This window comes from Salmo salar, chromosome 13 (assembly GCF_965601325.2).
Source record: "Salmo salar chromosome 13, fSalSal1, whole genome shotgun sequence".
In the NCBI taxonomy this organism is placed as follows: Eukaryota; Metazoa; Chordata; class Actinopteri; order Salmoniformes; family Salmonidae; genus Salmo; species Salmo salar.
The window spans coordinates 14189001-14216984 of NC_138303.1; the positions used below are offsets into that span (position 1 = coordinate 14189001).

Sequence of the window (27984 nt, forward strand, 5' to 3'; positions counted from 1 at the left end):
ACAATTCTCTACATTTGGCACAACTTTCACAACTAAAATCTCGTGTTCAAATGAAAAGCAACACTGTTCAACAAGCTAAGATCAATTACCAATTGATCATTTTCACTCTTCACATGTTCAAACACTAATTGCATCAATGTTCACTTTGCAATCAAACCTTTGGTATGGATAAAAAGACCACAGGTGAGTACTCCTGTGTTTGGAGAACAATGGAAGCAAACTTGGCAGAGAGAGGTGGAGGTAGAAATAGGGGTAGAAGTGGAAGCAGAAGTGGAAGTGGAGGTGGAGGTAGGTCAAGAACAAGGAGAGTAATCTCTGATGAAATTTGGGCAACTGTGGTGGACCATGTGGTCAACCATGGTTTGACCTTGAGAGAGGCTGGGCAGACCATGTGATCAACCATGGTTTGACCTTGAGAGAGGCTGGGCAGAGAGTGCAGCCCAATCTGAGCCGCTTCACTGTAACATCCATCATCCGGACGTTCCAAAATGAGAAGAGGTTTGTACTGCAGACATTGGACCTCTCTAGTACTTTTACTACTTGACAGTAGTACAACATAAAGCACAGTAAAAACTGTAGATTCCAATACATACTGGAAGGGGAAACAAAGTAAATGATTCATGTATTACTGTATGGAGGAAACTGTGAGCTATACTACTCTGTAACATGTTTATCTTGTATACTGTATTACTGTAGTGTTTACTGTACTGTATGGAGGAAACTGGGAGCTATACTACTCTGTAACATGTTTATCTTGTATACTGTATAACTGTAGTGTTTACTGTACTGTATGGAGGAAACTGGGAGCTATACTACTCTGTAACATGTTTATCTTGTATACTGTATAACTGTAGTGTTTACTGTACTGTATGGAGGAAACTGGGAGCTATACTACTCTGTAACATGTTTATCTTGTATACTGTATTACTGTAGTGTTTACTGTACTGTATGGAGGAAACTGGGAGCTATACTACTCTGTAACATGTTTATCTTGTATACTGTATTACTGTAGTGTTTACTGTACTGTATGGAGGAAACTGGGAGCTATACTACTCTGTAACATGTTTATCTTGTATACTGTATTACTGTAGTGTTTACTGTACTGTATGGAGGAAACTGGGAGCTATACTACTCTATAACATGTTTATCTTGTATACTGTATTACTGTAGTGTTTACTGTACTGTATGCTATTTAGTTGTTATAGAACTGAAAGATGACCACGACGTACATGGTGGTAGAACACGTGTATTTACAGACAAACAGGAGGCTGTAATCCTGTCATCTTCCATAACATCAGAGTGAGCTTATCAACCATAGCCCCCATCCTTCAGAAACACCATCTCTGGATGAAGCAAATCTACACAGTCATATATGAAACGAATTCCCAAAGAGTGAAGGATAAACAGTAGGAATATGTGCAAGTAAGTCATGTACTAGTATTACACTCTTAAAACATTAGACTTATTGATGTTGTCAGTGAACTTTACTATACAGCAATTATAGTATTTACTGTCATTTCAGAGAATCATGGAGTTGGATGCAAATCCCGTCCCCCAGAAACTCATTCATAGATGAGGCTGGATTCCATTTAGCGAAGACGAGGAGGAAAGGAAGGAACATCATTGGTCAACGTCATTGGTCAGTCATCATTGAGGTACGTGGCCAGCGCGGGGGAAATGTCACCACATGCCCAGCTATGAGCCACAATGGGGTCCTCCACCGCCATGCCACCCTTGGACCATACAGCACTGTCCATCTCCTTCATTTCCTGAACACCTTACATGACAATCTTTTTCAGCCAGAGCAGAGAGGGCCAGGTGATCCTGAGCAGCAAATGTATGTTCTAATCTGGGACAACGTGAGTTTCTATCGGGCTGCTCAGGTCCGCAACAGCTTCCATGACCATCCCAGGTTTACAATTCTCTATCTCCCACCATATTCCCCATTTCTCAACCCCATTGATGAGTTGCTTTCAGCACGGCGGTGGAAGGTGCATGTTCACAAACCCCATGAATGTATGGCCCTTCTCCAGGAAATGGAGGTCTGTGGTGCCATTCCAGCAGAGTCCTGACAGGGGTGGGTGAGTCATGCCAGAAGATGTTTCCCTGCTGTCTGGCCAAGGAGAATATCACCAGGGGTGTTGATGAAAATCTGTTGCTGGACCTAAACAACAGACATGACTGATTATGTTTTCGCAATGGAGTATTTATTTCTTGACTTATGATTTTGATTGATGCATTTGGGTTCCTTCCTTGTTTGAGTCACACACAAACAATTTACAGTATAACAACAAAATATTAGTCTTTACACTGAAATAAGTTCAAATAGTAGTGTTTTGAATATGGCACAGTGTTATATCTCGGTTGTCACTAAGTTAAATTCATTTGCTGTGTGTGTGTGCAGTGGTGTAAAGCACTTAAGTAAAAATACTTTAAGTACTACAAGTATTTTTTTGGGGGGGTATCTGTACTTTATTTTACTATTAACATTTTAGTACTCGTTACATTTTGAATGCTTAGCAGGACAGAAAAATTGTCTAATTCTCACACTTATCAAGAGAACATCCCTGGTCATCTCTACTGCCTCTGATCTGGTGGACTCACTAAACACATGGTTCGTTTGTAAATGATGTCTGAGTGTTGGAGCGTGCCCCTGGCAAAAGACAAACAAACTAGACAATGTGGCAGTCTGCTTTGCCTAATATAAGGAATGTGAAAGGATTTATACTTGTACTTTTGATACTTAAGTATATTTAAAACCAAATGCTTTTAGACTTTTACTCAAGTAGTATTTTACTGGGTGACTTTCACTTGAGCCATTTTCTAATAAGGTATCTTTGCTTTTACTCAAGTATAGCAATTGGGTACTTTTTCCACCACTGTGTGTGTGTCTCATTTGTATGTAGAGTTTAATGTTGAGCAGTGAGTACATGATCTTGATTGCTGTGTTTCATTTTGAAAGATGTCTGTGGGGTTTGGGGAAATTGGCTGTTTCGTGTTTAGAGTACCTGAGATGTAGTTTCAGTAATCGTGTGTTAACAATTGGGGAAAACTGTAATACACACATAGCAAAAATCAATGAGATCTTGCTACCACGGATAGGAAAATACCTGTCTATTGGTGGGAAGAAAAAAAATCAACTCTAGTCATATCCCAGTTTACCTGTTTGTTTATGGCTCTGCCTACACCCAACGTCTTGTATTTAAATTATATTAACAAACAATATTCAATTTTATTTGGAATGGCAAGCCAGACAAAATTCTATTGGCCTATTTATATAATGAATATGAATTCGGAGGGCAGAAATGATTAAATATTAAAGCATTAGACCTCTCATTAAAAGCTGCAGTCATACAAAATATATACTTATCATGGCTCAGGAGACGACCCAGATGCAGACAGTTCTAAGTAACAAAAGTTTATTACAAAAACAGGGGGCAGGCAAATGACAGGTCAAGGCCAGGCAGAGGTCAGTAATCCAGAACAGAGTCCAAAAGGTACAGAACGGCAGGTAGGCACAGGGAAGGCAGAATGGTCAAAACCGGGAAAACTAGAAAACAGGGGCTAAAGGAAAAAACAGGAGTACAGGAAAACCGCTGTAAGCCTTCAACAAGACAAGACAAACAGAGAACACAGGTATACATACAATGGGGATAATGGGGAAGATGGGCGACAGCTGGAGGGGGTGGAGACAAGCACAAAGCCAGGTGAAACAGATCAAAGTGTGACGAGACTTAAATCCGAACTGGTTCTCTAGCAAATTAGTAAGAATGGCTCACCCCGTGTTCAAGAATGTCCTTTTTCCCCCTTTATTCAGATTACGACCTCTCACTTTCGGTTATTTGAAAATTGTATTATCTCCAAAATATCTCTATTTTCAAAACAAGCCCTAGAAAGTTGGTTGCAATTTCATTTTAATCCAAATAATAAACAAATATTACAACAAATATTATGGTTAAACTCAAATGTTCAAATCGAGAAAAAAGAACATTAATTTTGTAATTCTTTTTTTACTGTATCTTTGTAAATTATATCATACATAGATATGTCACACATGCAGCTAACAAAAATATATGGAAATGTCTGCTCTACCCAAAATTACAACAAATTACAGCATTTTCGCAAAAATGGAAGAGGCAAGTGGAAGGGGAGAAGGTGAGGAACTTGTCTGTCGGCCCTGCATTAAAGACCAAAACTGGTTAAAGAAAATGGTGATAAATAAAGTATACCAGCTTAATTTAAGGACCAACAAATGTACAGCTGTGCCATACAGGTCGCAAAATAGTTGGGAAGAGATTTCTGATGTACCGATTCCGTGGCACACGGTTTATGAACTTATACACAAAACGAAGCCGGATTAAAAACTTAAGAACTTCTCCATTTAAATGATTATACAAAATAATTGCAACCAAAAGAATGTCATATATATATGGGGGACACAACCATCCCAGCTTTGCTGCGAAGAAACAGAATCATTAGATCATTTGTTTTGGTACTGTCCATATGTAGCTCGTTTTTGGTCACAGGTCCAGGAATGGCTGAAGAATTGCAACATTTACCTAGAACTGACGCTGCAGACTGCAATACTGGGTGATTTGAAAAGTCATAATCAATCAATAATATAACAATACTCTTAGCGTATCTTTAATTTACAATCTGTAGAAACTATGAAAATATAAAGGTTCAGAACTTTTGTGAAACATCACAAAAGTTGTGTGGTATGGTGTGTGTGATTGTTTGTGTGTTTGAGTGATTGTGTTTTTGATTGTTTGTGTGTGTGTGGTATGGTGTGTGTGTGTGTGTGTGAGAGTACTGTAGGATTACAGGAGAGAGGGAGTACATTTCTGACCTAGAGGCATACAGGAGGCTCTATCATTCCCCTTCCCTCTCTGAGCTCCCCTCCTTAGGAAACACGGTCCTCAGATCTGAAATAGCCGCTCACTAGCATAACGATTGAAGTGCTGAGGATGACACTGTAAGACCCCCACTCCTCTTCTAGGACTTAACTTGATCCTTTAGCGCCGAAGGTGTCACGTCTGCTCCTGCTCTTCCCTTCCCCTGGCACTTGAGGGCGCCAGATTACCCTGCATCTCACGCTCCTGCCATCCATCACTCACACCTGTCCTCCCTCGTCACTCACATCAGCGTTATTGGACTCACCTGGACTCACTCATCACCAGTTATTTCCCCCCCTATATTTGTCAGTTTCCCAGCTCTGTTCCCCGCTTCTGCATTGATTGTTTTTTGTCTTTGTTTTCTGACGCTGTGCTTGTCTCGTGATATGTCCGTTATTTATTAAATGTTACTCCCCGTACCTGCTTCGTCGCTCCAGCGTCATTCCGCGTGACAAAAGGCGAGGATGGTATACTAAGGCGAGGATGGTATACTAAGGCGAGGATTGTATACTAAGGCGAGGATGGTATACTAAGGCGAGGATGTATACTAAGGGCACTGAAGAGGGTACTTCACTTACATCACAGAAAATACACAAATAGCCATCAGAGGCTTTTAAAACAAACATTTTACCTTGTACATCTTGGAAAAGTAATAATAATTGTGTTTTTTTGAAGTGAAGGTTTCCTGAGGGCTTCCTGAGTGGTGGGGTAGGAGTCAGTGTACCTGTGACAGGCTGGGTGGGGATCGTTTTCCTGAGTTTCTCCCTGTCTGTGTTTTCGTCCTCTGCTGGTTTCCCCTGTGTTGTCCCCTGCTCTTCCTTATTGTCCAGCGATCCTTCTCATTCTTCCTCTTTGAGTCTTCTCTGTCACCAACTCATTATTCTGGCTAATTGTTTCTGGAGTGGTTGGGAGCTCTAAAGGAACAGAATGCAACATTTTCAATGATTTTACTGCGTTACAGTCCATATAAGGAAATCAGTCAATTGAAATAAATTTATTAGGCCTTAATCTATGGATTTCACATGACTGGGCAGGGGTGCAGCCAATGGGTGGACCTGGGAGGGTATAGGCCCACCCATTTGAGAGCCAAGCCCAACCACTTTGGAGCCAGGCCCTGGCAATCAGAATTCGTTTTTCCCCAAAAAAGGGCTTTATTACAGACAGAAATACTCCTCAGTTTCATCAGCTGTCTGGGTGGCTGGTCTCAGACGATCCTGTAGGTGAAGAAGCCGGATGTGTAGGTCCTGGGCTGGCGTGGTTACACGTGGTCTGAGGTTGTGAGGCTGTTTCGACATACTGACAAATTCTCTAAAATGCTCTTGGAGGTGGCTTATGGAAGAGAAATTAACATTAAATTCTTGACCAACAGCTCTGGTGGACATTACTGCAGTCAGCATGCCAATTGCACAGTCCTTCAAAACTTAAGACATCTGTGGAATTGTATTTTTTGTGACATCTACACATTTTAGACTAGTCTTTTATTGTCCCCAGCACAAGGTGCACCTGTGTAATGATCATGCTGTTTAATCAGCTTCTTGATATGCCACACCTGTCAGGTGGATGGATTATTTTGGCAAAAGAGAAACGCTCAACAGGGATATAAACAAATTTGTTCACAAAATTTTAGAGAAATAAGCTTTTTGTGCGTATGGAACATTTCTGTGTACTTTTATTTCAGCTCATGAAACATGGGACCAACACATTACATGTTGCGTTTACATTTTTGTTCTGTATACATTCTAGAGTTGGAAATATACATTCAAGACTTACAAATATACATTCGACACTAGCAAATATACATTCTAGACCAGGATATATCAAATCAAAATGTTATTTGTCACATACACATGTTTAGCAGATGTTATTTCAGGTATAGCGAAATGCTTCTGTTTCTAGCTCTAACAGTACAGTAATATATAACAATTTCACAACAACACACACATCTAAAGGAATGGAATTGAGAATATATAAATATATGGACAAGCAATGTCAGAACGGCATAGACTTAGATACAGTATATACATATGAGATGAGTAATGCCTAATATGTAAACATTATTAGTGACTAGTGTTCCATTATTAAAGTGGTATATAGGGCAGCAGCCTCTAATGTGCTAGTGATGGCTATTTAACAGAATTTAAGTCTCTCAACCCCAGCTTTGATGCACCTGTACTGACCTCGCCTTCTGGATGATAGCGGGGTGAACAGACAGTGACTCGGGTGGTTATTGTACTTGATGATCTTTTCGGCATTGCTGTGACATCGGGTGATGTAGGTGTCCTGGAGGGCAGGTAGTTTCCCCCTGGTGATGTGTTGGGCAGACCGCACCACACTCTGGAGAGCCCTGCGGTTGTGGGCGGTGCAGTTGCCATACCAGGTGGTAATAGAGCCGGACAGGATGCTCTCAATTGTGGATCTGTAAAGGTTTGAGGGTTTTAGGTGCCAAGCCAAATTTCTTCAGCCTCCTGAGGTTGAAGAGGCGCTGTTGCACCTTCTTCACCACACTGTCTGTGTGGGTGGACCATTTCAGTTTGTCAGTGATATGTACACTGAGGAACTTGAAGCTTTCTACCTTCTCCACTGCTGTCCTGTGGATGGGGGGTGCTCCCTCTGCTGTTTCCTGAAGTCCAACATCAACTCCTTTGTTGATGTTGGGTAAGAGGTTATTTTCCTGGCACCACACTCCCAGGGCCCTCACCTCCACCCTGTAGACTGTCTCATCATTGTTGCTAATCAGGCCTACTACTGTTGTGTTGTCTGCAAACTTGATGATTTGAGTTGGAGGCTTGCGAGGCCACACAGTCTTGGGTGAACAGGGAGTACAGGAGGGGGCTGATCAAGCACCCTTGTGGGGCCCCAGTGTTGAGCATCAGTGAAGTGGAGGTGTTTTTTCCTACCTTCACCACCTGGGGGCGGCCCGTCAGGAAGTCCAGGACCGAGTTGCACAGGGTGGGGTTCAGACCTAGGGCCTCAAGCTTAATGATGAGCTTGGAGGGTACTATGGTGTTGAATGCTGAGCTATAGTCAATGAACAGCATTCTTACATAGGTATTCCTTTTGTCCAGATGGGATAGGGCAGTGTGATGGTGATTGCATAGTCGGTGGATGTATTGAGGCAGTAAGCAAATTGAAGTGGGTCTAGGGTGTCAGGTAAGGTAGAGGTGATATGATCCTTGACTAGTCTCTTGAAGCACTTCATGATGACAGAAGTGAGTGCTATGGGGTGATAGTCATTTAGTTCAGTTACCTTTGCTTTCTTGGGTACAGGAACCATGGTGGACATCTTGAAACATGTGGGGACAGTAGACTGGGATAGAGAGATTGAATATTTCCGTAAACACTCCAGCCAGCTGGTCTGCGCGAGTTCTGAGGACGCAGCTAGAGATGCCGTATGGGCCGGCAGCCTTCCGAGGGTAATCACGTTTAAATGTCTTTCTCACATCGGCCACGGCAAGGGAGAGCCCACAGTCCTTGGTAGCGGGCCGCGTCGGTGGCACTGTTATCCTCAAAGCGGGCGAAGAAGATGTTTAACTTGTCCGGAAGGAAGACGTCGGTGTCTGCAATATGGCTGGTTTTCACTTTGTAGTCCGTGATTGTCTGTAGACCCTGCCACATACGTCTCACGTCTGAGCTGTTGAATTGTGACTCCACTTTCTCTGCACTGACGTTTTGCCTGTTTGATTGCCTTACGGAGGGAATAACTACACTGTTTGTATTCGGCCATATTCCCAGTCACCTTGCCATGGTTAAATGTGAGGGTTTGCGCTTTCAGTTTTGCGTGAATGTGTCCATCTATCCACAGTTTCTGGTTTGGGTAGGTTTTAATAGTCACCGTGGGTACAACATCTCCTATACACTTCCTGATTTACTCAGTCACCGTATCAGTATATGCGTCAATATTATTCTCGGCGGCTACCTGGAACATATCCCAGTCCACATGATCAAAACAATCATGGATTCCGATTGGTCAGACCAGCGTTGAATAGTTGTCATGTCCTGACCAGTATAAAGGTTATTTGTTATTGTAGTTTGGTCAGGACGTGGCAGAGGGTATTTGTTTTATGTGGTTCGGGGTGGTGTTTTATGTAGTAGGGCATTTGATTTATTATTTCCGGGTTTTTGGTCTATGTTTTGGTATTTCTATGTTCTTTCTGGTTTGTTGTATTTCTATGTTTAGGTTAATGGGGGGTTGGACTCTCAATTGGAGGCAGGTGCTTTCTCGTTGTCTCTGATTGAGAGTCCTATATATAGGTAATTGTTTGGTGTAGTGTTTGTGGGAGATTGTCTCTTGTTTTGCGTATGTAAGCGTGACAAGACTGTTTTGTTGTTCGGGCATTTTTCCGTGTTTATTATTTTGGTGTTCACTTTATTTTATAAATAAATTAAGATGAGCATCCACATTCCTGCTGCGTTTTGGTCCTCCATTCCAGACGACAATAGTCCTTAGCACGGGTACTTCCTGTTTGAGTTTCAGCCTATAGGAAGAGAGGAGCAAAATGGAGTCGTGATCAGATTTTCCAAAAGGAGGGTGGGGGGAGGGCCTTGTAGGCATCCTGGAAGTTGGAGTAGCAGTGGTCGAGTGTTTAAGCAGCGTGAGTACTACAGTCAATGTGTTGATAGAATTTCGCATTCTTTTCCTCAAATTTGCTTTGTTAAAATCCCCAGCTACGATAAATGTGGCCTCAGGATATGTGGTTTCCAGTTTGCATAAACTCCAGTGAATTTCTTTGAGGGCCGTCGTGGTATCGGCTTGAGGGGGGATATACACGGCTGTGACTATAACCAAAGAGAATTATCTTGGGAGGTAATACAGTTGGCATTTGATTGTGAGGTATTCTAGTTTGGGTGAACAAAAAGACTTGACTTCCTGTATGTTATCACAATCACACCATGAGTAGTTAACCATAAAACATACACCCACGCCCTTCTTCTTCCCATAGAGATATTTATTCCTGCCTGCGCGATGAACTGAGAACCCAACTGGCTGGACTGGCACAGACAGTATATCCCGAGAGAGACATGTTTCCGTGAAACAGAATATGTTACAATACCTGACATCTCTCTGGAAAGAAATCCTTGCCCTGAGCTCGTCAACTTCATTAGAGACTGAACATTAGCGAGTTGGAACATCAAATCACAATACAATCGCAGTACAAATAGAATCGTGAGAATCGCAATACATATACTGCTTAAAAAAATAAAGGGAACACTTAAACAACACATCCTAGATCTGAATGAAAGAAATAATCTTATTAAATACTTTTTTCTTTACATTGTGTGATTTTGTTGTCAGCACATTCAACTAAAATAATCAATGGAAATCCAATTTATCAACCCATGGAGGTCTGGATTTGGAGTCACACTCAAAATTAAAGTGGAAAACCACACTACAGGCTGATCCAACTTTGATGTAATGTCCTTAAAACAAGTCAAAATGAGGCTCAGTAGTGTGTGTGGCCTCTGCGTGCCTGTATGACCTCCCTACAACACCTGGGCATGCTCCTGATGAGGTGGCGGATGGTCTCCTGAGGGATCTCCTCCCAGACCTGGACTAAAGCATCCGCCAACTCCTGGACAGTCTGTGGTGCAACGTGGCGTTGGTGGATGGAGCGAGACATGATGTCCCAGATGTGCTCAATTGGATTCAGGTCTGGGGAACGGGCGGGCCAGTCCATAGCATCAATGCCTTCCTCTTGCAGGAACTGCTGACACACTCCAGCCACATGAGGTCCAGCATTGTCTTGCATTAGGAGGAACCCAGGGCCAACCGCACCAGCATATGGTCTCACAAGGGGTCTGAGGATCTCATCTCGGTACCTAATGGCAGTCAGGCTACCTCTGGCGAGCACATGGAGGGCTGTGCTGCCCCCCAAAGAAATGCCACCCCACACCATGACTGACCCACCGCCAAACCGGTCATGCTGGAGGATGTTGCAGGCAGCAGAACGTTCTCCACGGCGTCTCCAGACTCTGTCACGTTTGTCACATGTGCTCAGTGTGAACCTGCTTCATCTGTGAAGAGCACAGGGCGCCAGTGGCAAATTTGCCAATCTTGGTGTTCTCTGGCAAATGCCAAACGTCCTGCACGGTGTTGGGCTGTAAGCACAACCCCCACCTGTGGACGTCGGGCCCTCATACCACCCTCATGGAGTCTGTTTCTGACCGTTTGAGCAGACACATGCACATTTGTGGCCTGCTGGAGGTCATTTTGCAGGGCTCTGGCAGTGCTCCTCCTGCTCCTCCTTGCACAAAGGCGGAGGTAGCGGTCCTGCTGCTGGGTTGTTGCCCTCCTACAGTCTCCTCCACGTCTCCTGATGTACTGGCCTGTCTCCTGGTAGCGCCTCCATGCTCTGGACACTACGCTGACAGACACAGCAAACCTTCTTGCCACAGCTCGCATTGATGTGCCATCCTGGATGAGCTGCACTACCTGAGCCACTTGTGTGGGTTGTAGACTCCGTCTCATGCTACCACTAGAGTGAATGCACCGCCAGCATTCAAAAGTGACCAAAACATCAGCCAGGAAGCATAGGAACTGAGAAGTGGTCTGTGGTCCCCACCTGCAGAACCCCTCCTTTATTGGGGGTGTCTTGCTAATTGCCTATAATTTCCACCTGTTGTCTATCCCATTTGCATAACAGCATGTGAAATTTATTGTCAATCAGTGTTGCTTCCTAAGTGGACAGTTTGATTTCACAGAAGTGTGATTGACTTGGAGTTACATTGTGTTGTTTAAGTGATCCCTTTATTTTTTTGAGCAGTGTATATTGGCTCCTAAGTATGGTGATAATATCGTATCGTGAGGCCTGGCTATTCCCAGCCCAAATAGTCTCGCTTCCTTTTTTAACTACACCTATGCATTATCGACCCCACCATAGCAAATATCCTCCACCATTCCATTCTAAGTCCAATGCATTCACTCAGTCTAACCCTGTTCTTCTTCCTCCTCTCCTCTCTCCTCTTACTGGTGAAAAGTCTCTTGGTGATGACTTTCACCAGGGGCCATTAAGTACTAGGACCTGGAGGGTGTACTCCTGGCTGGAGTCCAGAGCCGCCACTGTGGCCTGACCGCGTGTGATCGTCAGCATCAGCTCCAGCTGGGGCACCTCTGGAGGACAGAGATACACTACATCAACAAAAGTATGTGGACGCCCCTTCAAATTAGTTGATTTGGCTATTTCAGCCAAACCCGTTGCTGACAGGTGTATAAAAATCGAGCACACAACCATGCCATTTCCATAGACAAATACTGGCAGAAGAACGGCCCGTACTGAAGAGCTCAGTGACTTTCAACGTGGCACCATCATAGGATGTCACATTCCAACAAGTCAGTTTGTCAAATTTCTGCCGTGCTAGAGCTGCCCCGGTCAACTGTAAGTGCTGTTATTGTGAAGTGGAAACGTCTAGGAGCAACAACAGCTCAGCCATGAAGTGGTAGACCACACAAGCTCACAGAACGGAACCACCGAATGCTGAAGCGCGTACTGTCTGTCCTTGGTTGCAACACTCACTACCGACTTCCAAACTGCCTCTGGAAGCAACATCAGCACAAGCTGTTCGTCGGGAGCTTCATGAAATGGGTTTCCATGGCCGAGCAGCCGCACACAAGCCTAAGATCTCCATTCGCAATGCCAAGTGTTGGCTGGAGTGGAGTAAAGTTTGCTGCTATTGGACTCTGGAGCAGTGGAAACGCATTCTCTGGAGTGATTAATCACGTTTCACCATCTGGCAGTCCGACGCACGAATCTGGGTTTGGCGGATGCCAGGAGAACGCTACCTGCCTGAATGCATAGTGCCAACTGTAAAGTTTGGTGGAAGAGGAACAATGGTCTGGGGCTGTTTTTCATGGTTCGGTCTAGGCCCCTTAGTTCCAGTGAATGGAAATCTTAACGCTACAGCATACAATGACATTGTGATTCCAACTTTGTGGCAACAGTTTGGGGAAGCCCCTTTCCTGTTTCAGTATGACAATGCCCCCATGCACAAAGCGAGGTCCATACAGAAATGGTTTGTCAAGATCAGTGTGGAAGAACTTGACTGGCCTGCACAGAGCCCTGACCTCAACCCCATCGAACACCTTTGGGATGAATTGGAACACCTAACATCAGTGCCCAACCTCACTAATGCTCTTGTGGCTGAATGGCAGCAATGTTCTAACATCTAGTGGAAAGCCTTCCCAGAAGAGTGGAGGCCGTTATAGCAGCAATGTTCTAACATCTAGTGGAAAGCCTTCCCAGAAGAGTGGAGGCTGTTATAGCAACAAAGCGGGGTGCAACTCCATATTAATGCCCATGATTTTGGAATGAGATGTTCAACGAGCAGGTGTCCACACATGTAGTGTATCAACGCATTTACATTTTAGTCATTTAGCGGACGCTCTCATCCAGAGCCTTGTACAGTTACTGTATTCATCTTAAGATAGCTAGGTGGGACAACTACATATCTTAGTCATAATAAGAAAATATTTCCTCAATAAAGTAGGTATCAACAAAGTCAATGCTAGCAGGGGGCAAAAATTGTCAGATGTTTTCGGAAGAGGACACAGACTCTGCTGTCCTAGCTTCAGGGGGAAGCTGGTTCCACCTTTGGGATGCCAGGACAGAGAAGATCTTTGACTAGGCTGAGCGGGAGCTGCCCTCCAGGGTCACGCCAAGGTTCTTTGCACTCTGGGTGGGGGACACCGTGAAATTGTCAACCATGATGGAGAGATCTTGGAGTGTACAGGCCCACCCCGGGAGGAAGAGCAGCTCCATCTTGTTGGGGTGGTGGGCCTACATCCATGCTGAGATATCGGCCAGGCACGCAGAGATGTGTCACCACCTGGGTGTCAGAAGGGGGGAAGGAGAAAAGTAGTTGCGTGTCATCCGCGTAGCAATGATAGAAGAGACCATGTGAGGATATGATGGAGCTGAGTGACTTGGTGTATAGAGAGAAGAGGGCCTAGAACCGAGACCAGTAGTGAGAGTACGTGGTGCAGACACAGATCCTGTCCACGTCATCTGGTAGGAGCGACCAGTCAGGTAGCATGCAATCCAAGACTGTGCAGAGCCTGAGACGTCCAGCCCTGAGAGGGTGGAGAGGAGGATCTGATGGTTTGCGGTGTCAAAGGCAGCGGATAGAATTGGGAGGAGAGAACAGAGGAAAGAGAGTCAGCTTTGGCAGTGTGGAATCATGTAACAATTAACTCATTAGGATTTGGGGCACCACGGAAGAGGGTGTTTGAAGTGCTACCATCTCCCAAATGAAACTTTATAAGTACTACATAAATGTGTTTAATTATTTATTTACTAGCTAACTAAATAATAACACAGAATAAACATACACCCTTTACATGAGACAAAGGTCCCTAGTGGATTGACAAATATGGCGGCTTGTTACACCAAAAATGAAGAGGAGTGGGGGAGAAAGAAAGAAAAAGGGACACTTATTGTTGACACATTTCAGAACTATTCTCGCCATTATATACTTTGCACACAAACCGTCGCCTGTGCGAGTGTCTTTGTTCGCCATTTATCTCTGTCTGAACCAGGCCTTCTTAGGAAGGATGTGGGTTGGCCGTTCAGCGGCACGCTTGTAAGGCTCCGATTGTCTGAAAGGGTCTGGACTGTCTCTTCTACTGTTGTTCACACTGGAAGATAGCCATCCGTGTCGACGGTTCCCATTGGTGATGATGGTAGGAGAATACAGTGATTTGAGACTCGTAGTAGGATGGGATGGTTTGAAGAGTAGTAGGTCCCCCTTATATTCGCTTTTCTTGATATCTGACTGAGGACAGCTAATCAGCCGTACCAGTGATTGTCTGGGAGGTGAGCTTCACAGAGAGCTGACAGACACACAGAGAGCTGACAGACACACAGAGAGCTGACAGACACACAGAGAGCTGACAGACACAGAGAGCTGACAGACACACAGAGAGCTGACAGACACACAGCTTGATAGACACACAGAGAGCTGATAGACAGACTCTTCCCCTTCATATTGGTCCCTCCTCCTCCACTTCATAATTGGTCCCTCCTCCTCCACTTCATAATTGGTCCCTCCTCCTCCACTTCATAATTGGTCCCTCCTCCTCCCCTTCATAATTGCTCCCTCCTCCTCCCCTTCATAATTGGTCCCTCCTCCTCCCCTTCATAATTGGTCCCTCCTCCTCCCCTTCATAATTGGTCCCTCCTCCTCCCCTTCATAATTGGTCCCTCTTTCTCTGTCCCCCCTCTCCTCATCTCCCTCTCTCCAGAGAGCTGCAGATTAGGCATGCATGTCTCATGTCTATTTTCCAGCATACTGTTTCTGACCAATACTCTTACAGACCTGCCTGGATTCAGCTACGACAGAGAGAATATGAGATAAGAGATATGACATATAACATGATCATTTCAAGAAAGGAGAGCTGTAGTTATAGATGGCTGGCTTTTATCAGCTCTGGCTCCAGAGTTCATGGAGTTTAGCATGGATGGCAACTTTACTGTGAGGAGAACAGGAAGCTGAGTGGATGCATGCAGTGTTCTGGAAAATCCTTTTAAAACAAGCAAAGAAAGGAAATGCAACAATGGAAAATCATTTCTGAGGCACTTACCTAGAATTATTTAGCTGTACTTTGGATAATTATACTGTTCATGCTGAAAGCCCTTTTTGCAAGTTTGTGCTTTTTAATCAAACTCTAGCAAGTCACAATGACCCAACAGTATCAACTCTTAGTAAGAATCAACTCTCCTCACAGTCAACTCTTAGTTAGAATCAACTCTCCTCACAGTCAACTCTTAGTTAGAATCAACTCTCCTCACAGTCAACTCTTAGTTAGAATCAACTCTCCTCACAGTCAAATCTTAGTTAGAATCAACTCTCCTCACAGTCAACTCTTAGTTAGAATCAACTCTCCTCACAGTCAACTCTTAGTTAGAATCAACTCTCCTCACAGTCAACTCTTAGTTAGAATCAACTCTCCTCACAGTCAACTCTTAGTTAGAATCAACTCTCCTTACAGTCAACTCTTAGTTAGAATCAACTCTCCTCACTCTCACAGTCCACAGCAGTGGCTCTCACCTAAGATGGTCTTCACGTGGACCTTGTATCCCTGGACCGGCCCATCTGACTCCTTCCATTTCATCTGCAGCCGATCCTCAGGTAGCACTGTCAGCTTCAGATGCCCTGCAGTATAGCCGACACGCACGCACCCACACACACACACACACACACACACACACACACACACACACACACAATACTCTGTAAAGAAAATCTAGTTGTTTCAACTAATTATTATTCAGTAGCTGGTTCCACGGGCTTTTTAAAGTTTACTCAACTTCTCAAGGTGTTACATCAACAACAGCAAATATTGTATCCAAAATAAGCTCCAACATTTTAAAACGTAGGCAAAAATGTATTATGTGTTTGCTCAAATTGTCTCATATGTTCATTCAACTAGAAATTATTATTTGGCATCTTATCTAAAAGAAAGACTGTGGAACCTCTCACAGTGCTTTTAACATGATGTTTTCAGCGTACATATGACACACGCTTTTACGCTGCGCATGTTCACTTACACAGTCATTCATATTCAACATGTCCTCACCTGGGATTTGAACTCCCAACCTCTTGGTTCACAGCATTCCAATCTTCCATGTCGGTGTCAATGTCTGATTGCACCTTTCTTGCTACACTTTGCACTTCAAAGTAAATCTCAGCTCTGTTAAAGGTAGACTCAGCAAAATGACGTTTCCACGAGCAGCACTGCAGATATTGAGATGAGCGAGATGCAAGACTTCTCTCTCACACAGTCACACACAGCATCTGCGCATTTGCTAGGGCTGGGAATTGCCAGGGACCTCAATATGATATTATCACAATACTTACTGTAGGTGCCGATGCGATTCGATGAACCAAATGTATTGCTCACCATATGTCTGCTGCAGAGGAACGAGAGAGAGAGAGCCATGAGAGAATGAGTTTTGATCAGTGATGGAAATAAAAGTGCTGAAAACAAACTTTCTCCCTATTTAAAAAGATGAGAACAAGCTATGAAGGAAAAATCCTGGAGTTTTGGTGCAGGTACAGCCAACTAGCACCAAAAAAATGTATTGCGATATTGTCAAAATGATACCATATATTGTCAAAAGAATTTCCTAATTTGTAAGTGTATACATTCCCCCCCCATCACTAAAATGCAGGGGTTAACTTTACACTGCTACAGCCTGGTAGCCAGGGCACCAAAACAGCAGAGAAGTTTAGCCTCGCACTTCAATGCTCTTAGTTATTGCGGAAATTGACCCAGTATGCAGTTTAATTTCTGCATCTATGTCATATCGCTGAATCTACCTTTAAAACATAAGTCTATTGCAGTGATTACTTGTTGTGAGAGACCAACTGAGCTGTGTTGGCAGGGCTGTGTATCTGTGGATGTGCATTTTCTTTGTAGGTTTTTGAGTAGGTTGTGAAACGTTTTCAGGCCTCCAGTTAAGGAAAAGGAGCCTCCGCTCCCTCTTCCTCCTTCCCCAATCAAATCTGTCTCTTGTTTTCGTCTCATCGCCATAATTTCCATTGGGGACTTCCTAACAATCCTCTTCTTTCATGTGTCTCTCTCTGTTCTCCTCTCAAGCTGTCCCGGTCAGCTCAAAGCAGGCCCTGTGTTCTCTCCACTGCGATAGTCCAGAGGGACAGGAAATCCGTTTAAGGCCTGGGGTCGAAGGTCAGTTTGAAGGCACCATATGCGCATGACGTCATGGCCCGAACAGCACTGTGTGGCAGGGGCGCAGGGGACTGCAGACATGAATCACAGCACTCACTGTTGATGCCTGACTTTAGGCATCACGTCATTCAGAGAGGTGAGGGCTGGGACAGGGGTAAGGGGAAAGGGTCTCTGTTCATATGGAAACGCTGAAGTAGTGTCCCTGCTTCTTGTTCTGGCAGAGGATCAGAGTGGAGCGGGAGACTGAGGGTCAAGGCCCTACACTCCCATGAATAACAACAACAACCCATGTGCTGCCAAAGACCCAGAAAGCATCAGCCATCACTGCACTGGGTGCTCTGAGAGGGAGCACTGTTGCACACTGATAATAAAACAGCGCACAAAGTTTGTGCATTTTGCTAACATGAGGAATACATTTTTCTGACATGAGACTGTATGTCAGACATCTACATGTCAGTCTAGAGAGAATGTACAGTGCCCGGGACTCTGTATGCTTCTACAGCTAAAGCCCAGGGGGTTTATCTAGTCAGCACATCTAGACCTACATTATATCAAACTGCTATCAATGAGGGAACTGGAATTATCCATAACACAATCTGCCTTGAGCAGCCAAACATCCATTACTACAGTCACGTGGTAGTGAAGGCTGCTACATGATCTGATACATAGGATTGATTGTATTAGTAATGAAGTACATGGTACCTTGGCTGTGAACCCAAGAGGTGAGCAGCAGGAGGAGGAGAGGGACCAGGTAAGGCCCCATCAGCACTGGGAAGAGGTGAGCAGCAGCACCAGGTAAAGCCCCATCAGCACTGGGAAGAGGTGAGCAGCAGCACCAGGTAAAGCCCCATCAGCACTGGGAAGAGGTGGGCAGCAGCACCAGGTAAAGCCCCATCAGCACTGGGAAGCGGTGAGCAGCAGCACCAGGTAAAGCCCCATCAGCACTGGGAAGAGGTGGGCAGCAGCACCAGGTAAAGCCCCATCAGCACTGGGAAGAGGTGAGCAGCAGCACCAGGTAAAGCCCCATCAGCACTGGGAAGAGGTGAGCAGCAGCACCAGGTAAAGCCCCATCAGCACTGGGAAGAGGTGAGCAGCAGCACCAGGTAAAGCCCCATCAGCACTGGGAAGAGGTGGGCAGCAGCACCAGGTAAAGCCCCATCAGCACTGGGAAGAGGTGGGCAGCAGCACCAGGTAAAGCCCCATCAGCACTGGGAAGAGGTGGGCAGCAGCACCAGGTAAAGCCCCATCAGCACTGGGAAGAGGTGAGCAGCAGCACCAGGTAAAGCCCCATCAGCACTGGGAAGAGGTGGGCAGCAGCACCAGGTAAAGCCCCATCAGCACTGGGAAGAGGTGAGCAGCAGCACCAGGTAAAGCCCCATCAGCACTGGGAAGAGGTGGGCAGCAGCACCAGGTAAAGCCCCATCAGCACTGCGCGCACCAGAGCCCCGCCTGAGGCAGCAGCACCAGGTAAAGCCCCATCAGCACTGGGAAGAGGTGAGCAGCAGCACCAGGTAAAGCCCCATCAGCACTGGGAAGAGGTGGGCAGCAGCACCAGGTAAAGCCCCATCAGCACTGGGAAGAGGTGGGCAGCAGCACCAGGTAAAGCCCCATCAGCACTGGGAAGAGGTGAGCAGCAACACCAGGTAAAGCCCCATCAGCACTGGGAAGAGGTGAGCAGCAGCACCAGGTAAAGCCCCATCAGCACTGGGAAGAGGTGGGCAGCAGCACCAGGTAAAGCCCCATCAGCACTGGGAAGAGGTGGGCAGCAGCACCAGGTAAAGCCCCATCAGCACTGGGAAGAGGTGAGCAGCAGCACCAGGTAAAGCCCCATCAGCACTGGGAAGAGGTGGGCAGCAGCACCAGGTAAAGCCCCATCAGCACTGGGAAGAGGTGGGCAGCAGCACCAGGTAAAGCCCCATCAGCACTGGGAAGAGGTGGGCAGCAGCACCAGGTAAAGCCCCATCAGCACTGGAAGAGGTGAGCAGCAGCACCAGGTAAAGCCCCATCAGCACTGGGAAGAGGTGAGCAGCAGCACCAGGTAAAGCCCCATCAGCACTGGGAAGAGGTGAGCAGCAGCACCAGGTAAAGCCCCATCAGCACTGGGAAGAGGTGGGCAGCAGCACCAGGTAAAGCCCCATCAGCACTGGGAAGAGGTGGGCAGCAGCACCAGGTAAAGCCCCATCAGCACTGGGAAGAGGTGAGCAGCAGCACCAGGTAAAGCCCCATCAGCACTGGGAAGAGGTGGGCAGCAGCACCAGGTAAAGCCCCATCAGCACTGGGAAGAGGTGGGCAGCAGCACCAGGTAAAGCCCCATCAGCACTGGGAAGCCAGGTCGGAGGCATGATGAACCTGGAGACCAGAAAACAAAGGTTATGACAGTAGTTAATAGCATAGTTCCTCATTGTCATTACCGGTGAATATTGTCATCAGTGAATTAACTAGTTGAAGCAGTAGGACTACGCACTGCAGATTAGGAGGCACAGTTACATTTACATTTTAATCATTTAGCAGATACTCTTATCCAGAGCAACTTACAGTAGTGAATGCATACATTTCATACATTTTTTCTCCGTACTGGTCCCCCGTGGGAATCGAACCCACAACCCTGGCGTTGCAAACACCATGCTCTACCAACTGAGCCACACGGGACCAGTTCCCCTTTTCTGACAGGCTGCATGTAACAAGTTACCTGGGAAACTCTGGGGCAACTGTCAGATTAGTGTATGAAAGCCAGGAAAGTAAATGTAAATAAGTTTTGCTTTCTGAATAGGCTTGAATAATATTTCTTACACAAAATATGAATTGTGTAGAAACTAGAGCTGCACTTTCTTACATTGCCATGTCAAAGTAAATAAACATTTACAGGACCAAAACCCAAACCACTAATGACAGCAGTAAATGGCAAAGACTAAAGTGAATAGTCAAATAAAAAGTATATTATTCATTTTTTAGAGGTAAACATTCTTATTCATGTTCTCTGGTTACAAAGCCAATTCAGATGTCAGTGTTACCCCATTTCCATTTTGTCAGTCAGAGGCAGACTGGCCATAGGACAGTTCGGGCAAATAACAGATGAGTTGGTCCATCTTCGGCTCAGTGGGTCTGTCTAAATTGGGGGTTTTGCACAGAATGCTCATTATTTGGCTAATAATGGGAGCCTCGAGGAAAATAATGGGCCTTTGAGTTAGAATTGCCCGGGCCGATTTCTCGTCCCAGTCTGCCCGTTGTCATTGTTACCACATATCCAAACTCACAGTGACTGGTCGTGTCTCAGTCCACCTGGGGGAATTGAGGAAGTGCTCACCACCACAAGTTTTATAAGTTAAGTGAACTCAATCAGGTGTCAGAGGGAGGTCTCGCCACAGGTTTTAAATGTTAAGCCAACTAAAATCAGGTTTATGAGAGGGAGGTATCTCCACATGAAATTAGATTCCAAATGAGAAAATCTAATAAAAGTGGCTGAAGGGCTGGCGCCTAGCAGTGCACATCATGAGAAAGAGACGTTAAAAGTGATTGCATGGTCGGCCAGCCGGTGTGAGCCCCACTTAGCACACCCTGAGTGGCGCTATGGGAAAGACTTCGGTGAAGAAATGATTCATAATGGTCTGAATAATTGTGCAAATGTTTTACTTACTTTAAATTAAGATCATCCAGCTCATTGTAGCGTCAACAAAAACACAGTTTATTCAATCTCAAATCACAGCCCTTCCCCAAGTACAAATTACAACCAATTTGTTGTAACTCAGTTAAATAAATAAATCATTTGCATTTGAAAAAGTGCATTGAACATCAGTAGTCCTTCATTTCTAGTAAACCTTTCCATCATTATTAAGGCAACCTGAGGTTTGGTCACTTCACATATTATAACGCTAGAACTCCTGTTTCACATCAGACAGCAACAGTATATCATTTGATACAGCATTTGATACAGTTTAGGGTGTCTGTCTGTTTTACCGCTGGTAAAACTCTGTGATAGGTTTTGAACAAAATGTTGGCTGTAGAAGAGCGTAAGAATCCTTCCCTTCTGTTCCTCTGTGGCGTCCCTGGAACATGAGTCAGTCCACCATTTTGTTTGATTCAGAGTAGAATCTCCTGCTCTTCATCATCGTCCGCAGTAGCTGTCTCCTCCCCCTCGTCTTCCTTCTGACGTAATAACGGCGGTTCCAGGTCTGGGCTGTTTTTTGATGGGCAGCAGTATCAACGAGTGAACTTTACCTGGAAGTCATTAGAAAAAGAAGACAGAATTACTGTATGTGAAGACTAGCTAGTTGAAAGACTGACCTTAACCTTTCTGTTAACCTCGGAACCGTCGGCAGAGCTGGCTTCTTTAACAAGCAATTACAACATACCTCATATACCGACAACACCAGGAATAGATTGACAACAATTTGCTTTCATTTTACAGTGTATGGTACCACATACAGCTTACTTTTGGAATAGTAGGTTTTCAGTCCCAGGTGTAAGGAGATACCAGACACACAGACAGCGAAACCCATTCAGTACAGTCCACTCATCCTGTCCCCCATCAGGCCTTCTGCCAGCAGCAGGGTACACACCACCTACAGGGAGTGTACATTAGGGAGAGATGGAAAACACACTTTGACTAAAGAGAGTAGCGGAGGTGAAACCAGGAGTGTTTGTGAGACAGAGGGAGAGATGGTGCATGTGAAAATAACCAATTCAAGTGAGGGAGCAGGTGTGTGCAGAGCAGAGTTTGGAACCGGTTCAGGGAACAGAATCAGAAACAGGAACAAAAGTGATCTATACTGTTCCGGAAACAGAAACGTTATATTAAAAACATGGGAACGGGGTAATAACATTATTTTACTTTCTGGGCATTTTTTTCCAGTCCAAAAAAAAATAAAAAAACCAGTGCCTATGCAAAGCCCTCACCCTGTTACTCAAACGTATTCCACTGTCTGCCTGCCAGATGGAAATCTTTACCAGTGTGTGTGCATGTGTGGGTCATCCTGCCCCTCCCCCGTCATCATGCCCCTCCCCCGTCATCATGCCCCTCCCCCGTCATCATGCCCCCCCCCCCCCCCTTCCGAAGCAATGTCAAGTATCCTACTGACTTTACAAGCGTGATTCAGAAATTAGGGAGAGAGATGGATTAACCTTTTCAATGCTAGTTAAGGATACTATCGTTATTCCGTTTCACATTGGAATTATTAACTACAAAAAGTTAAGATGTGTTTTAGTTTAATTCTGGTGGCGCTCTGCACACACAAGCTTGTTAGCTAGCTAGCTGGTCCAACGTTAAGCCAACTCTCTTAAGTGCAAAGACATTTAAAGTTCCTTCATAGAAGTCCCTCCTCCGTAGGTATAATTCTAACTTATTGGTAAGTCATTTAATGTCGAGCTAAATGTAAAAACAAAAAAATTCAGAGGTTTGAAAAGGAACAGAAAAGGAATAAACCGTTACTTTTTGGGGGGGGGGTTTGAACTAGTTCAGAACTTTATTTTGCTGGTCAGAACCGTGGAACGGATCCAAAAAAAGAACGGGTCTGTTCAGAACGAAACGATTGGAAAATAAGTATGGTTCCAACCCTTGGTGCAGAAGGATACAGAGAGAGTGACGTGATATACAGGGTTCTCCTCCATACCGGAAAGTTCCCTGCTATGGAGAGAGCGAGACTGGAGGTCTTTGAGACTAGCAGGAACTCTGAGAAGACTAGGCAAAAGGCCAGTGACCCGCCTATACTCAGTGTGGCCAGAGAGTAGAGCAGGGGAGAGAGCTCATTCAGAGAGTAGAGCATGGGAGAGAGCTCATTCAGAGAGTAGAGCATGGGAGAGAGCTCATTCAGAGAGTAGAGCATGGGAGAGAGCTCATTCAGAGAGTAGAGCATGGGAGAGAGCTCATTCAGAGAGTAGAGCATGGGAGACAGCTCATTCAGAGAGTAGAGCATGGGAGACAGCTCATTCAGAGAGTAGAGCATGGGAGACAGCTCATTCAGAGAGTAGAGCATGGGAGACAGCTCATTCAGAGAGTAGAGCATGGGAGACAGCTCATTCAGAGAGTAGAGCATGGGAGACAGCTCATTCAGAGAGTAGAGCATGGGAGACAGCTCATTCAGAGAGTAGAGCATGGGAGAGAGCTCATTCACACGGAACAGCTTCTCTGAGGTACTCAGGCTCAGTCCTGCCGAAAGAATCAGATGGAGAGAAATCATTCAGCACTGACACACAAAATAGTGCCTCTATGTCATGCCCAGACTGGCAGGCATGTACTATCATAAACAGGTTAGAGAGCAGAGTAAAAGCCTCACCTTCATTGAAGAGGAAGAGTGGGAGGAGGCCCATGAACATCAACGGCTGTAGGTGGTACATGGTGTCTATTGGGTTCTGGAGCCCTGTGGAGTAGAATGTGGAAGAGGCTGGTGTTTACGGGACTGAATGCCTAATCAGGGAACAAAAAGAAAAGTCCAAGACCCAACACGATCAATATGCTTTTTGGGGGGACAATTACTGCTTTATTGTTTTAAAAAGCGGGGAAAAAATTAAAAATGTTTTTTTTGTAAGTGTCTTTTTTTCCCTTCTCCACACTGAATTCTCATTAAGTGCCATCCAAAAGAGCAACTGTCCAATAACTATGCTTTAAAATGTTGATTTTAAACATTGTGACAATAATGACATCATGAGAAATGGCCCGTAAGTGTTCAGATGAGCATGAGATTCCCTTTTTTCATCCCATCTGTTGAATTATTGTCCAATATGCAGGTAAAAGGCCAATTCTTCCCAACAACAACACAATGACGGTCTGTAACTAGCTTCCATAGGCAGACTGGTTGCCTCCCACATTAACAATGTTCCCGACTTACACGGTTTCCCTAGGTTTGGAATTCTGAGATTAGGTGGTAACTGACCTAGCTCTGCTTTCTGTATCAGGACCTGCGTGAGGGACCACCGGATCCCGCCGATGAACGATGCCAGCAGTACCATGATGAAGCCCTTCATGTTAAACTGGGTCGACTTGAAGGTGAACATGAACAGACCGCTGGCTATCAGAAGGACCACCACGATCAGGTATGGGTTCTGGAGAAACAGGGCGACTTGGGAGGGTCAGAACAGAGGCCGATCAGGTATGGGTTCTGGAGAAACAGGGTGACTTGGGAGGGTCAGAACAGAGGCCGATCAGGTATGGGTTCTGGAGAAACAGGGCGACTTGGGAGGGTCAGAACAGAGGCCGATCAGGTATGGGTTCTGGAGAAACAGGGTGACTTGGGAGGGTCAGAACAGAGGCCGATCAGGTATGGGTTCTGGAGAAACTAGAGGTGAAAGAAACGCACACCTATTTAGGTGAGGTGCTGGCTAGCGGAGTGGAACACTTTAAAAATAAAGGAGAGCCGCACACTCTAGGAGCTCAGATGCAAAAATATTTATGTCCAATGTTTGGACAGACAAGCTGTCTTCATCAGGGTATAATGACAAACACTGTGGGGTGACTAGTTTATATAGTGTCAAAAGACACACAGGTGTCTGTAATCATGGCCGGGTGTGGCCTGATATCATTGGTTAATTCTCATATTAAAATAGCATACAAAAAAACATAAATGGATAGCGTACGATCATAGATACAATGGGTGACGTGTTCGATGACAATGTAACGTAGAGACGAGGTCACCCCCTCTCCTAGGGAGGGGGACGTGTTCGATGCCAATGTAACGTAGAGACGAGGTCACCCCCTCTCCTAGGGAGGGGGACGTGTTCGATGCCAATGTAACGTAGAGACGAGGTCACCCCCTCTCCTAGGGAGGGGGACGTGTTCGATGCCAATGTAACGTAGAGACGAGGTCACCCCCTCTCCTAGGGAGGGGGACGTGTTCGATGCCAATGTAACGTAGAGACGAGGTCACCCCCTCTCCTAGGGAGGGGGACGTGTTCGATGCCAATGTAACGTAGAGACGAGGTCACCCCCTCTCCTAGGGAGGGGGACGTGTTCGATGCCAATATAACGTAGAGACGAAATCCAGTGGTTTGCTTCCAAAAAAATGGGCCCCAACTGGGTAAGTCGAGTTTTACCACCTAATGGTGCTACGATGCTCTGAGATACGTACTTTTAATTCACGCTTTGTTTTACCCACATCATTTTTACCACAGGGACAAGTTATAAGATAAATAACTGTCTTAGTGGAGCATGTGATAACACCTTTGATTGGGATCTGTTTCCCTGTTTGGGGGTGTTTGAAGGATCTACATTTATAAAAGGGCCATTGCATTGAGCACAGCCATTACACTTGTAGTTTCCATCCAGTAGGGGCGCAAATACACGCTGTGCAGGGATATCTTGGGGTGGTAAATCAGAGCTTACCAGTTGATCTCTGAGATTTTTTGCTCCATGAGAATACGACCAAGGGAAGGTCTGAAAACACATTACCGATACTATCATCGGATCGTAGAATGTGCCAATGTTTGAACGATTCCCTTAATTTGTTCAGAGCACTTTGAATAGCGGGTAGTTAGAACGCAAGAATGCTTATTTTTGCGAGACTGACCTTGAAAAAGGTCATGTTTTGTTTTGAATTTTCTCAATGGCAGTATTAATCTGACCATTTTTGTATCCCCTCTCCTTGAATTTTCTTTGCGTCTCAGCCATATTTCTGTCAATCTGATTGTTTTTTACAAATTCTTTTGATTTGACAGAATTGGCTGTAGGGCAAACTGTTTTTCAAGGGAAGTGGGTGACATCTATCAGCCCTCAAACTATTACGATCATTAGGTTTCCTGTAAAGATCAGTGTATAGAACATTATCTTCACACAAGATCAGAAGATCAAGGAAACTGATTTGACGTTTATCAGATTGCATAGTAAATCTCAAGATGCTCAGAACAGGAGTTAAGAAAAGCATGGAACACCTGGAGCTGTTTTGCATCACCCCTCCACAGAACAAAAATATAATCAATATACCGTTTCCAAATAATGATGTTAGGCAAGAGAATATTTTTGAGAGGGTTGAAAATACTGTTTCTCCATGTAACCCACATACAAATCAGCATAGTTAGGAGCCATGGGGGATCCCATAGCAGTACACTTCGTCTGAATAAAGAAATCATTTAGAAACATGAAGTAGTTGTGTGTGAGTACTATTTCAGCCAATGTTAGAATGCAGGACTGGAAGGTAGTTCATCAGGGTCATGTTGCAGAAGAAAATGGTCCATAGCTTCAATACCGCCCTCGTGTGGAATATTTGTGTATAACGACTCAACATCAAACGTAACTAACAAAAGTATTATCAGGGAGAGGATCAAGAGATTCAATGATAGAGATCATACTGCTGGTGTCCTTTAGGAGGAGGGGAGCTGTTCTGAGATCATACTGCTGGTGTCCTTTACAAAGGAGGGGAGCTGTTCTGAGATCATACTGCTGGTGTCCTTTAGGAGGGGAGCTGTTCTGAGATCATACTGCTGGTGTCCTTTAGGAGGGGAGCTGTTCTGAGACCATACTGCTGGTGTCCTTTAGGAGGGGAGCTGTTCTGAGATCATACTGCTGGTGTCCTTTAGGAGGGGAGCTGTTCTGAGATCATACTGCTGGTGTCCTTTAGGAGGGGAGCTGTTCTGAGACCATACTGCTGGTGTCCTTTAGGAGGGGAGCTGTTCTGAGATCATACTGCTGGTGTCCTTTAGGAGGGGAGCTGTTCTGAGATCATACTGCTGGTGTCCTTTAGGAGGAGGGGAGCTGTTCTGAGATCATACTGCTGGTGTCCTTTAGGAGGGGAGCTGTTCTGAGATAATACTACTGGTGTCCTTTAGGAGGAGGGGAGCTGTTCTGAGATCATACTGCTGGTGTCCTTTAGGAGGGGAGCTGTTCTGAGATAATACTACTGGTGTCCTTTAGGAGGGGAGCTGTTCTGAGATCATACTGCTGGTGTCCTTTAGGAGGGGAGCTGTTCTGAGATCATACTGCTGGTGTCCTTTAGGAGGAGGGGAGCTGTTCTGAGATCATACTGCTGGTGTCCTTTAGGAGGGGAGCTGTTCTGAGATAATACTACTGGTGTCCTTTAGGAGGGGAGCTGTTCTGAGACCATACTGCTGGTGTCCTTTACAAAGGAGGGGAGCTGTTCTGAGACCATACTGCTGGTGTCCTTTAGGAGGGGAGCTGTTCTGAGATCATACTGCTGGTGTCCTTTAGGAGGGGAGCTGTTCTGAGATCATACTACTGGTGTCCTTTAGGAGGGGAGCTGTTCTGAGATCATACTGCTGGTGTCCTTTAGGAGGGGAGCTGTTCTGAGATAATACTACTGGTGTCCTTTAGGAGGGGAGCTGTTCTGAGATCATACTGCTGGTGTCCTTTACAAAGGAGGGGAGCTGTTCTGAGACCATACTGCTGGTGTCCTTTACAAAGGAGGGGAGCTGTTCTGAGACCATACTGCTGGTGTCCTTTACAAAGGAGGGGAGCTGTTATGAGAT

General features: G+C 45.3%; 1 pseudogene; it reads right to left on the minus strand.

The window, feature by feature from the left end:
* LOC106566455 (solute carrier family 35 member H1-like) overlaps positions 1–27984 on the minus strand; it is a 48459-nt pseudogene that overhangs the window by 8289 nt on the left and 12186 nt on the right.